This window comes from Tachyglossus aculeatus, chromosome 1 (assembly GCF_015852505.1).
Source record: "Tachyglossus aculeatus isolate mTacAcu1 chromosome 1, mTacAcu1.pri, whole genome shotgun sequence".
Taxonomy (NCBI): domain Eukaryota; kingdom Metazoa; phylum Chordata; class Mammalia; order Monotremata; family Tachyglossidae; genus Tachyglossus; species Tachyglossus aculeatus.
Genome location: NC_052066.1, coordinates 39,312,445 through 39,327,081, shown reverse-complemented (window position 1 = coordinate 39,327,081; position 14,637 = coordinate 39,312,445).

The following is a 14,637-nucleotide window of genomic DNA, read 5'->3' as shown; positions in this document are numbered from 1 at the left end:
CCGTGGGACCACCGAGACAGTGACAGAAGGTTACATCGGTTGACTGATTAAAGCACATCATCAGTCAGAAGAATGCAGCAGCGGGGAAGGTGGCCTTGGTCCTGGTCCAGACTCATCTGATCGGGCAGGTAAGGTGATGATGAGTCTGTAAAGTCTGCTGCAGTGCCCAGGAACAAAATACTTCTGAATGGAGGATAAATGAGCCACAAGAAATTCGGTCCAACCAGATTATTCAATGTCCAATGCGATGTCAGGCAAGCACACCCACTGTCCCTGATCTTTGCATGCGAGTTAAAATTGCTTCCAACCGAAGTTTTAATGGTTGTCTCTGGGTGAAGGCTTTTGACAGTCATTAATGTAGCTCTTTCCGCCCTCTTGCCTAAGGTATAGCCAAGAATCTAAATGCAATGTGTATTATAGAATGCTTTGAAAAATGAATTCAGCGTATAGGCTGATTGATGTTCCAACCTAAGTAATCTACCTGCAGAAATACCGGTTGAAACTTAGAAGTTTATTTTTGATATTGGTCCGGGTGAAAAAAAGTGAAAAAAAAAATGAAAGAAGCTTTTTTTTTTCCAAATGGGTTATCTGGTGGAAAACCTGAATGTTGATCCAGATTCTGCATGAGAAGCAGTGTGGCTCAGTGGAAAGAGCACGGGCTTTGGAGTCAGAGGTCATGGGTTCAAATCCTGGCTCTGCCAACTGTCAGTTGTGTGACTTTGGGCAAGTCACTTAACTTCTCTGTGCCTCAGTTACCTCATCTGTAAAATGGGTATTAAAACTGTGAGCCCCCCGTGGGACAACCTGATTACCTTGTAACCTCCCCAGCACTTAGAACAGTGCTTTGCACATAGTAAGCACTTAACAAATACCACCACTATTATTATTATTATTATTGTTATTCAGGTGCTTGGATAGGCATGTGGCAGAGTCTGAGACTTTCAGTGAGATTAAAAAGATATCAATCCTCAAGATTCCCCAAGAATACTATGTTTCAGGGCTAAAGAATGGAAAGGCATGTCCTAGAAATATGCCTCAGGGCAGGATTCCTTAATATAGAGTGATTCTTGACCAAATTTCCGTGGAATATAAGTGGAAGAGAAGCAGCGTGGCTTAGGGGAAAGAGCGTGGGCTTGGGAGTCAGAGGTCATGGGTTCGTATCCCACCTATGCCCCTCGTCAGTTGTGTGACATTTGGGCAAGCCACTTACCTTCTCTGTGCCTCAGTTGCCTCATCTGTAAAATGAGGGTTAAGTCTGTGAGTCTGACATCGGGCAACCTGATTACCTTTTATCTACTGTTGTGCTTAGAACAGTGCTTGGCACATAGTAAGCGTTTAACAAATACCATCATCATCATAAGCCACCTAGAATTAGTATTATTGAGTACTCAGTTGGTGTAGTGCATTGTACTAGGTGGTTGGGAGATGCAGAATAAAAAAAGTGACCCATTTCCTACCCACAAAGAATTTACACTTAATGGAGGTGTTTATACACTAGTGGCAAATATGCATGAAATCAATCAATAAATAACATTTATTGAGCACTTACTCTGTGCGGAGCACTATATTAACCATTTGATAAAGTACAGTAGGATAAGTAGATATAATTCCTGTACTTGTCAGTCTAGCAGGGAGAGAGATATTAAAATAAAATTAAAATAAATATTATTATTATTAAAATAAATTAATCAGGGGATTAGGGGAAATCAATAGTAGGGGAAATCAATAAAATCTAAAGATGGTACACAATAGTGAAGTATAAGTACTGAAGTGGCAGTTGGGTGGAAATAGGTTGGGGAGGTGAGAGATTAATCAGGGAGGGATTTCTGGATGGGGTTTGATTTCAGAATGACCTTGAAGATGGGGGAGCAGAAATTTGCTAGATATGATGGGTGAGGGAGATAAAGACAGAAAGGAGCGTGTGAGAAAAAAAGTTTGTCTTCAGAGAGAACGAGCCCAGAGAGCAGGTTAACTTGAAAAGAGAGAGGTGTGTGATCTGGTGTGTATTAGGAGAATAGAAAGGAAAAGTTCTGAGAGGAGAGCTAATTGAGTATCTTTATGCCATTCATCCAGATTTCTGCTTGATATGGAGAGGAATGGACAACCATTTGAGGTTTTTGAGGAGTTGGGAGTCCTGTGAAAAATGATATTTTAGAAAAATGAATGAGGCAAGCAATCTAGTGAAGTATGGACTGGAGAGGGGAAACCCTCGGTTCAGAGATGTTATACAATAAATTGCATATTTATATTACTGTCTGTCTCCCCCTCTAGACTGTAAGTTCATTGTAGCCAGGGAGCCTGTCTACCAACTCTATTGTATGGTACTCTCCCAAGTACTTAACACAGTGCTCTTCACACAGAAAGCAGTCAATAAAAACCATTGATGATGATGGTGATGATGATGTCAGTGAGGAGAAGGATGTAGTAGTTGAGTAGATATGACAAGTACTTGGACGACTATAGGAACAGTTTGGATGAAGAAGAAGGGATAGATTCTGGAGATCTTGTGAAGGGAGAACCAACAGGATACGGGGGAACCAACAGGAGATGGTGAACTGACTAAAAACAGGGTTAAAAGAGAGAGGAGTCAAGGATAATGCCAAACTTCTGCTTTGGCCTGGAACTCCCTCCCCCTCCATATATGCCATGTCACCACTCTCCTCATCTTCAAAGCTTTATTAAGGTCACACCTCTTCCAAGAGGCCTTCCTCAATAAGCCTTCTCTTCTGTCATATTGTGCTCTCCCAAGTGCTTAGTACAGTGCTCTGCACATAGTAAGTGCTCGATAAATATGATTGATTGATTGATTTTTCACAACTCCCTCTCCCTTCTGTGTCATCTATGCTTGAATCTTTGGGCTCTTGTAATCCATCCCACCCCCAGCTCCACAGCACTTATCTGTAGACTGAAAGCTTGTATTCTCCCAAACTCTTAGCACAGTGTCCTGCATACAGTAAATACTCAATCAGTATCACTGATTGATTGATTGATGGTTGTGGTTTTGAGAGACAGAGAGTCCATGGAGTCTCTATGGGTCGGAAACGTCTCATCAGCATGACACAAAACAAGCTCCTTGTGGTCAGGGAATGTGTATACCAACTCCGTTTTATTATATTCTCCCAAGTGTTTAGTGCAATGCTCTGTACACAGTAAGCACTCAATAAATGCAATTGACTGATTAATTCACTGATTGTTTGGAAAGTGAGTTCAGTGTTGGACACGTTGAGCTTGAGGTACCAGCAGGGCATCTGCATAGATATGTCTTGGGGGGAACATGCTCTTTCAGGGCAGGAGGGAGGCTAGGGTTAGTGAGGTAAATTTGGGAATCATTCACATAGAGGTGGCAGCTGAACCCTTGATGGTGGATTATTTCCCTAAAGGATTTATTTGTCAGGAGAAAGAAGGGGACCCAGATTTTCACATTATGGGGCTCCCACAGTTATGGAGGCAGAGGAAGGGCTGGTAATAAAGGCCAAAAAGATGAAGCCGGAGAACCCAGAAAAGACCAGGGGAGGACAATTTCTTTGACGGTGTCAGAGAAACTAAGGTTAAATAATGTTTCTGGGAAAAGGGGGTAGCCCACAGTTTCAATGGCAACCAAAAATTCAAGGAGGATTAGAATGAAATACAGTCCTTTAGATTTGGTGAGAAAGAGGTCATTAGCAATCTTGGAAAGAGCAGTTTCAATGGAGGTTTAGGGATGAAAGCTGGAATGTAGAGGGTCAAGGAGGGAATTGGGGGAGAAGTGGAGGAGTGACTGTAGATAATCTATTCTAGCAATTTGGATAGGAATTCGATATGGGAGATGGGAGATAGTTGGATAATGCTGTAGGTTCAAGAAAGTATTTTTTTGATAGGGCAGCACATAAACATGTTTCAAAACAGAGGGGAAGGAGTCATCAGAGTGAGCACTTGAAGACGGTAGTCAGGGAGGGAAAAAGAGAGTGGGCAGTAGTGATTTTGTAAGGGGTGGGGTCATAAGGCACAGGGGAGACAGGGTTGTCTGGAGTGAGCCAAGCTTCAGTAATGGGGAGGAAAAGCAATGGTGGGGTTAGGACCAGGGTGAAGAAGGGAAATTGGTCCATAAGAGAGCAGATTATAGATAACTGCTTTCAATAACAAAGGTGAAGCTACTGACAGAGAGAATTTTATTGAAGTGCATACTAACTTCGTTTGCTGATAAGACCAAAGTGGGGTGACAAACCTTTCCATAGTGTATGTGAATAAAGACTGCATTGTTGAGTTCATGACCCAGAAGCATTCTGCCCAACTAAGGACTGATATTCTCTCTGTACACTGATGTCTCTGGAATAGAGGAATCTTTTTTTTCTAATGGTATTTGTTAAATGCTTACTCTGTCAAACACTGTTCTAAGCACTGGGTTAGAAACAAAATATTAGGTTGGGTACAGTCCCTGTACTGCATGGGGCTCATAGTCCAGGAAAGAGCTGGGAGTCCTGGGTTTGAATGCCTGCACTGCATAAGATATGGTCTGATGGAATAGAGGGATGTCTGGGAACCCCTTTTCTAATCGTCCTCCAACAAGCTTAAGAGGTTGTTTTTCGACTACTAAGGAGCCGTGTAAATTATGGTACTTGTTAAGGGCTTACTATGTGCCAAGTGCTGTTCTAATCAATCAATCGTATTTATTGAGCGCTTACTGTGTGCAGAGCACTGTACTAAGCGCTTGGGAAGTACAAGTTGACAACATATAGAGACAGTCCCTACCCAACAGTGGGCTCACAGTCTAAAAATCACTAGAGTAGATACAAGTTAACCAGATGGGATACAGTGTCTGTCCAAATGGGGCTCACAGTCTAAGTAGGAGGATGTAGGATTCAATCCCCATTTTACGGATGAGGTAGTGGAGGCATAGAGAGGTGAAGTGACCTGCCCAAAGTCATGCAACAGACACACGGCAGAGTCAGGATTAGAACTCAGGTTCTCTGACTCCCAGTCCCATGATGTTGGCAGGGATTGTCTCTCTTTATTGCTGAATTGTACTTTCCAAGTGCTTAGTACAGTGCTATGCACATAGTAAGCGCTCAATAAGTACAATTGAATGAATGAATGAATCATTCCATTAGGCCATACTGCCTCCTAATTCTATTCTCCTTTCCCAAGCAGTTAGTATACTGCTCTGTTCAGAATAAACACTCATCACATACAACTGATTGACTGGCTTCATCCAAAGGATTTAATTTGCTTTGGGAAAGATCACGTGCAGTTTCCTTTTCCCCATACATCTCTGGCCTTCATTGGCTGTTTTAAGGTTTTACAGGGTAAATCAGCAAATGTTATAGTAACTAGAATGAAAAGAAAGAAGGGGAAAGAAGTGTGGCCTAGTGGAAAGAGCAGAGGACCGGGAGTCAGAAAGACCTAGGTTCTAATCCTCACTCTGCCACTTGTCTGCTATGTGACCTTGGGGAAGTCACTTAACTTCTCTGTGTCTCAGTTACCACCTCTGTAAAGTGGGGATTAAGGCTGTGAGCCCTATATGAGACAAAGATCATGTCCAACCTGATTACCTTATTTCTCACAAAGTGCTTAGAACAGTGCCTGGCTCACTATTAAGTGCTTAACAAATATCACAAAAAAAGGATCGTGAATATTGTCAAGGCCAACTGAAATCACTACTCTTCACATTTCTTCCCTCTGCAACTTCACCTAAAAAGAAGATTTTGGGAATATTTTGCAGGAAATTATTGACAGACATTAAATTTATTATTTTATTTATTATTATTATGACAGACATTAATACAAATAAATAAATAACAGATAAAATAAATAAATCACAAATATAATAAATTATAGATATACAGATTAATGTCTGTCTCCTCCTCTAGACTGTAAGTTCATGGTGGGGAGGGTCGGTGTCTGTTTATTGCTACAGTCTCCCCCTCTAGACTGTAAACTAACTGTGGGCAAGGAAGGTGTCTTTATTGTTACATTGTACTCTCCCAAGTGCTTAGTGCAGTGCTCTGCACACAGTAAGTGCTCAATAAATGTGACTAACAATAAGTTTTTGAACGTTTGTAGTTTTTTTATCTTGAACTTCCTACAGTTCACTCATCAAATATTTATTTAAAATAATACTGACAGTGTTCTACCAAAAGTAAAATAGAGAGCTGTTGATTGTGAAGTGAATTGAGGTGGCTTTACTTTTTATATTTTTTATTTTTTAATGGCATTTGTTAAGCACTAAGTGCCAGACTCTGTTCTACGCACTGAGATAGATGTAAGGTAATCAGGTTGAACACAATTCATGTTCCACATGGGTTTTGCAGTCATAATCTCCATTTTATAGATGAGGGACCAAGGCCCAGTTACCTAAGCACTGCGGTAGATACAAGGTAATCAGGTGAGACAAGGTCCTTAAATAGCTCTCACAATCTAAGATTACATTTTACAATGTAAAATCTCCATTTTACAGATTAGATAACTGAGGCTCAGAGAAGTTAAGTTACTTGCTCCAAGGTCACACAGCAGATAGGTGGCAGAGCCAGGAGGATTAGAACCCAGGTCCACTGACTCTAGTCCTGTGTTTTTTCCAGTGGGTCCCGCTGTTTTCCAAATTACATATCTAGTTTCAGTGGCAGAAACTGGAACTGTGTTAGCAGTACATTCTTAAAATGTCTGTGTTTTCTGGGGTGGGGAAAATAATTATGTATGCTTTACCATGTGGCCTTGGTATTCTAAGTCTTCCCCCTTTCAAGGATAAAAATAGAATTCAGAATTAAGCATTATTAGAAATATATCAAGGAATGAATTGCAAACTTCCAAAAGAGTGAAACACTTATTTCAATTCAACTATGACAGCTTGTATTTTGCGATGAGAAAATAACTTTACTTCAAGAAGACAGTGAGATTTAAGACCTCAAATCAATTTTACTTTTACATTTTCATTTATTGTGTGTTATGTAACCATAATATTACTTTTGCATAGCCTCCTACTGCTTTGTGAAAAGGATAATTTAAAGTAAAGACAAATAAAAATGTTTACAAGGAGCTGTATAGCTATGGCATTCAGTTTTGTACTTTTTGAAATAAAAATATTTATCCATAGGATGCTGTTTCCTTCTAGACTATTACAAGCAGAAATTCACCATAACTGACCTTAATACAGTAATAATAATAATAATAATAATTGTGGTACTTGTTAAGTGCTTACTAGAGCAGTGCTTTGCACATAGTAAGCACTTACTAAATGCTATTATTTTTTTATTATTATTATTGTTATTATTATTATTATTATTATTATTATTATTATTATTATTATTATTATGTGCCGGGCACTGTACTAAATGCTGGGGTGGATACAAGCAAACTGGGTTGGACATAGCCCCTGTCCCACATAGAGCTCACAGTCTTTATCTCCATTTAATGGAGAGGGCAACTGAGGTCCAGAGAAGTTAAGTGATTTGCCCAAGGCCACAAAGCAGACAAGTGATTTGCCCAAGGCCACAAAGCAGACAAGTGGTGGGTACCGGGGTCCTTCTGACACTCAGACCTGTTCTCCGTTCTTTAGTCCACACTGCTTTTCATACTTCTCAATATTAGGACAAGCCTCTAAGCACTTAGTAAAGTGTTCTACAAACAGTAAATGCTTAATAAATATGACTGACTGAATGAATAAAGAGAAAAATGATGGTGCCTAGAGGGTCCTGAGCTCCCATGTCAACTCAGTCCCTCAATAGATGTTTTCTTAAAATCATTTGGATTGGTCTCTATCTGCTCCGCAGTCTCTCTTCAGTACAAGTGAGGACAAAGCTAGACTCAGATTTATATGGGCCGATGAACTGAAATTTGGAAATCTCTCTGTGTAGCCCCAAAACAGTGATTTTACCTGACAGTACAGAAAACAAGGCAAGGCTAGTAGTACTGAACGTTTCTTCATGGCTTAGTGGAAGGAACACGGGCCTGAGAATCATGTCACTTGTCTGCTATGTGACCTGGGGCAAGTCACTTCTCTATGCCTCAGTTCCCTCATCAGCAAAATGGGATACAATACCTGTTCTCCCACCTACTTAGAATGTGAACCCCACGTGGGACCTGACTATTTTGAGCCTACCCCGGAGCTAGTAGAGTGCTCAATAAATACGATTGATGATGATGATGATGAACAAATACCACAGTATTTTTTTATTATTATTCATAAAATGGACCCTGCACACAATGGGTACTGAATGAATACTGATAACACTAGAGAAGCATTGTTGCCTAATGGAAAGAGCATGGGCCTGGGAATCAGAGGACCTGGGTTTATAATCCTGACTCTGCCACTTGTCTACTGTGTGACCGTGGGCAAGTCACTTCACTTTTCTGTGCTGCAGTTCCCTCTTCTGTAAAATGGAGATTAAGAACATGAACCCTATGTGGGACGGGGACTGTGTCCAACCTGATTATCTTGTAACTACCCCAGAACTTAGGACAGTGCCTGGCACACAGTAAATGCTTAACAAATGCAACAACAAAATGATGATAAATTGTTTGTGGTTATGATCATTTCAGAAATGCAACTTCCATTTGCCTACCACTCTCTTGTTTTTAGTTTAAGGATCTGTATTGAGAACACTCAACTTGCCAGCTCTCTACAGGACCTTTATAGTTATAATCCCCACCCCTGATTTTTTCTACTGAATAATGAATAAAAGACCACTGATAACTTCACATTTGAAAGGCAAATGAATGGATTACCATCTGACTTTTTCGGGGAAAATGGTATTTTATTTTTCCTTGATATAATTTTATTTGTCCTAGTATTTCCAGGTTAGGTTGCTCTCTACATTACTTTCATGCTGACCTCAGGTTAATTAATGTACCTGGCTTGGGAAAGAACGTTTGTTTCTTGCAAGTTGTAGTAATTGACTAGGGCAACTATAATATAAAGTTACCAAGTCACCTAAGGAGAACCACACATGAGAATAAGGAAGAGAACAACATTTTGCTCTTTTGGTATGGTTTCTGATGTCTGGTTCTGGTCAAAGGGCACCCGATATCAGATTCCTCTGGACTCGTTAGCTATTGTTATTTGTCATGCCCTCAAATGTCTCCCGAAATAAACTGTAATCACTATCAGGAGGAAACAACACATTCCTTTTGGGAAAGGGCCGTGAAAAAAGAAAACACTGGCATTACTACTATTTAATCGAAGGTTCCACTGAAAGTTCTCTTTTTTCCTTTCGAAGATTTATTTTAAGTAACACAGATGAGTTGATACTTGAAGCAGTTAAATATTCATTCCCTGACTCACTTGAAGTTTGTGAAATTTTTGTGGGCTTAAAAAGTCTAAAGTTGGGTGAAGGTAATTTTTAGTTGTTTAATGAAACATTTAATTTCTCTAAAATGAATACATGGCTTTCCTACTACTTGGCCATTGATGTGACATGCAGGGATTTATGAGCAGACATGACTACTTGTCATATCAATGGGAAAGGATCTTATTTGTTTGCAGCTAAGAATTTATCATGGGGAATATGTCATAATCAGTAGTCAGGATACTGCAGACGGGATCCTCTGGTATTCTGAGTCATAGATTTATGTACTGCGTGTTAATTATACATCTTTTGCTACAAATCCAGATGGCTATTTTGCTACAACTGAAGGAATTTCTGTTCTAGAAGATGACAGCTAGTCATTTTCTCTTTGTGAAAGGATAATGAAATCTGAACCAAAAATTTTCACTATCAATGAGGCTCTTTCTAAAGCATCAATATGTAATTATATTTTGATAAAACTTGAATACATTCCATAGAGAAAAATTTTACTCTTGTACATGATGATACATAAGAATTCACAGGACTTAATATTAGAAAAAATAACTTTTTGTTCCACATAATTTCACTGATATTTCAGATATTGTTTCTTGTGTGGGATAATGATGCTTCAACTATTTATTCAGATTCCTGCAGACTGAATGAACATTATCTGACCAAGCCATTAAGCAATTTCCATTAATAGGTATAATTAGAAAGTAATGCCATGTGCATCCCTTAAAAGGATTGACAATTGAAAACTAGAATCACCCACTACATGCTCTATTCAACAGAAGAATTCTCTTCCTCTGTATTTTTTAATGAAAAATATTTCACTATTCTCACTGTTCCCTGAACTGTGCTGTTTACATGGTACAGACTGATTGAAGGAAAAAAAATGATCCAGTACTGAATAAGAAATGAAATGGCCCTTTTTGTAAGATCACAGTGATATATTTATAGCTCAAAATAGATTTCCATTCTTCTCATTAAAATAAATGTTGTGACTCAGGAATGGGTAAAATCAATCAATCAACGGTATTTATTGAGTTCTTACTACGTGCAGAGTGCGCTACTAAGTGCTTGGGAAAATAAAATAATTTGCAGACACATTTCATGCCTATAAATATCACCTCTCAGCAATAAAAAACACACCCAAACACAGATTCAAAGAGGAAGGAATTGTGTAGAGCTTTGTAGGAAAATATAGTGCTTTTTCCTTTGGTTGTGCATATTAATTTCTAATGTGTCTGATGTTTTCCTACATATATGCTTTTGTTTTGGACCATTTTTAGTGCTTCCTAGTAATGATAATGATGGTATCTGTTAAGTACCAAGCACTGTTCCAAGTGCTGGATAGATAAAGCATGAAACTGGGAGTCACTGTTAATTGTGAAGATGGATTTTCTAAAGGTTGTCCTTTACCTTCTCCCCTGCTTCCTGTATCATTCCATTCTAATTAAAAATGTGAAGAAGTGATGGAGAGATAAACAGAATGGAAAATGTTTAGGTCCACTGAAACGTTTGCCAGCCTTTGATGAAGTCTTGAGCAGAGTGTAGAGAGCCCAACTTTAAAGAATATATTTACCAACTGAAGTAATCTAATAATCTGAAGTAATCTAGACTGTGAGCTTGTTGTGGGCAGGGATTGCCACTGTTTATTGTTGTTCGTACTTTCCCAAGCCCTTAGTACAGTGCTTTTCACACAGTAAGTGCTTAATGAATATGATTGAATGAATGAACTGCTTCCAGCCATTGGGATACATGAAGCTGCAGTTAACCCATTCTAAAAGTCTTGCCTTGCTAATTTGTAAGCCTGGATATCAACTAGGTATATATTTTCTGCAAATCATTATGCATTTGCTTTATGGGGCAGTTAAAAATCCTGAATGGTATTGAGGTAGTATTAAGAGGTAGTACTATTAAAGAGTCTTATTTCTGGGACACATTAGATTATTTACTTTTCCATCTTCTATCTCCTTGCCATTATATGTGTAGCTGAGAGAAGAAATCACCTTTCATTAGTTGAAATCTAAGTCCCTTAAATTTATTACAGCCATTTTGACCCCTAGGAAGACATCAATCTGGTCAATAAAATATTAGGTAAACAGTTCAGAACACAAGAAAATTGGATTTTATTATGATCAGAACAGGTTAATAAAACAACTACTGGTTTTAATTTTAGGTGGGTTGAGATTTAAACGAGTATTATTAAATTTTATGGTGTCTTTGGAGTACTAAGCTGACATTTCTAGTGATCTCCATAAACTTTCATTGCCCCATAACAGTTTATTAAGCTATAGGGTCTTCATAAATATGCAAAATGACTTAATAAGATTGTCTGCCATGATTGCTCATCTATTTGGCATTGAAAAGGCACCAACTTAGTCAATAAAAATGTCTGATGGTGGAACAGCCTAGGGCATCTTTAATCTCACCATTTATTTTACTTAAAAAGGGTATATAAATGCTACAATAATGTAATCGCAGTACTTCATCCAAATGAAATTGTTCCTTTGGTCATTAGGCTTGGTCTCTGGTTTTACAACCTTATGGAAATATGTAGACAATCTTTACACCCGTGAAGTGTGGGTAATACAATATTGAATATATCCTTTTTTCAAGAAAGGACATATTTGCAAATACAATGTATATAATATGACTCAAAGGATATTAAGACATTTTCGTGTTCACTAATAGAAATGTTCTAATAAGGACTTATAGAAAGGACTGCTACTCACCTAATACTGGAAAAGTATATAGGATAAACATTGTAATTTTGCTTATTTTTTATTATCACACCCCAGTAAAGAAGGATTAGGTGGAATCCAACAGGTGAATTGAGTGATGAAGGGGAAGCAAATACAAACTGCAATAAATAACTGTGTTTAACTATGCATTAAAGGCAAGGCCCTCACAAAAAGCCAAATGAGTGAAATGAGTTCTGTGATGCCATTAGAGCAAGACAGTGTTGATGGTAATAATAATGATGATGGAGTCTCCCATGTAAATGGTGAACAAGCTTTTTTTTATATTTGTTAAGCACTTACTATGTGCCAGGCACTGTACTCAACATGGAGTCAATACAAGCTAATCATGTTGGTCACAATCCACATCCACATGGGGCTCACAGTCTTAATCCCCATTTTATAGATGAGGTAACTGAGGCAGAGAGAAGTTAAGTGACTTGCCCAAGGTTACAGAGCAGATGAGTGGTTCAGTCACAAAAACTCTAGGACAGAGAATTTACACAAAGGAAATGACTGTAGTACTATTCATTCATTCATTCAATTGTATTTATTGAGCGCTTACTGTGTGCAGAGTACTGTACTAAGCACTTGGGAAGTACAAGTTGGCAAGATATAGAGACGGTCCCTACCCAACAATGGGCTCACAGTCTAGAAGGGGGAGACAGATGACAAAGCAAAACATGTGAACAGCTGTCAAGTCATCAGACTAAATAGAAGTAAAGCTAGATGCACATCATTAACAAAATAAAATAAACATAATAGTAAATATGTACAAGTAAAATAAATAGAGTAATAAATCTGTACAAACATATGTACAGGTGCTGTGGAGAGGGGAAGGAGGTAGGGTGGGGGGATGGGGAGGGGGAGAGGAAGGAGGGGACTCAGTCTAGGAAGGCCTCCTGGAGGAGGTGAGCTCTTAGTAGGACTTTGAAGGGAGGAAGAGAGCTAGCTTGGTGGATGTGCAGAGGGAGGGCATTCCAGGCCCGGGGGAGGACGTGGGCCGGGGGTCGATGGCAGGACAGGTGAGAACAAGGCTCAGTGAGGAGGTTAGCGGCAGAAGAGCGGAGGGAGTGGGCTGGGCTGCAGAAGGAAAGAAGGGAGGTGAGATAGGAGGGGGAGAGGTGATGGGGAGCCTTGAAGCCGAGAGTGAGGAGTTTTTGCCTGATGCGTAGGTTGACTGGTAGCTACTGGAGATTTTTGAGGAGGGGAGTAACATGCCCAGAGCGTTTCTGCACAAAGATGATCTGGGCAGCAGCGTGAAGCATAGACTGAAGTGGGGAGAGACAGGAGGATGGGAGATCAACAAGGAGGCTGAGGCAGTAATCCAGTTGGGATAGTATGAGAGATTGTAGTCCAGGATGAGGGGGTGAGAGATGATAGTACTAGTGGTTTGTTCAGTACCACTCATGCCCTCTCATACCTGACAATCATATATTCCTTCTGGGGCAGTGGGAACAACAAGTTGGTGGGAATATAGCATATTGCAAAACGCACCTAGGATTTTAAAGGCAAAATCCGTTTATATCCACATCATATGATCAGCATGGTCTAGTGGAAAAAGCATGGGACTGGCAGTCAGAGGACCTGAGTTCTAGTCCCAGATCCATCACTTGTCTGCTGTGTGATCTTTGATAAGTCACTTAAATTCTCTGTACCTCAGTTTCCTCATCCATAAAATAGGTATAGAATGTCTGTTCTCCCTACTGCTTAGAGAGTGATCCCCGTGGGAGATGGGGACTTTGTCTGACCTAATTAATATGTATTTATCCCAGGGCTTTAGACAGTATTTGACACATAGTAAGCACCTAACCTCTCCTTTGAATCAATGTCTTAACATGGCAAGAGAATGTACATACACCAATGAAGCTCAGAGCTAGGCCACTGAGAGATATTCTCTTGCCAGGGCTACCCATAATGGAAAGGTCAAAGCCGAAGCCTCAGACAAAGATGATTCACCTGGGCTGGGCAGCAATGGCACGGGAAAGACTCAAAGGCAGATGATCAGGTGATCAAAATGTTGATCATACAATGGCAGAGACTCAAGTTTCTACTGCATGCAAGAAAGCAATGGTAAACCAATTTTGTAATTTTTACCAAGAAAACTATGGAAGAGTCCATAAAGTCACTATGAATTGGAAATGACTCAACAGCATCTCATGATGATGAAACACTTAACAAATGTAATAATAACAATTATGGTATTTGTTAAGCGTTTACTATATGCCAAGCACTGTTCTAAGCACTGAGAAAGGGGTAGAGCAGAGGGAGTGAGTGGGGAGATGGGGAGAGGAGGAGGAGCAGAGGAAAAGGGGGGCTCAATTTGGGAAGGCTCCTGGAGAAGGTGAGCTCTCAGTAGGGCTTTGAAGTGAGGGAGAGGGATAGTTTGTTGGATGTGAGGAGGGAGGGCATTCCAGGCCAGAGGTAGGATGTGGGCCAGGGGTGGACGGCGGGACAGGTGAGAACGAAGCACAGTGAGGAGGTTAGTGGCAGAGGAGTGGAGTATGTGGGTTGGGCTGTAGGAGGAGAGAAGGGAGGTGAGGTAGGAGGGGGAGAGGTGATGGAGAGCTTTGAAGGCAATAGTGAGGAGTTTTTGCTTCATGCGAAAGTTGATAGGCAACCACTGGAGATTTTTG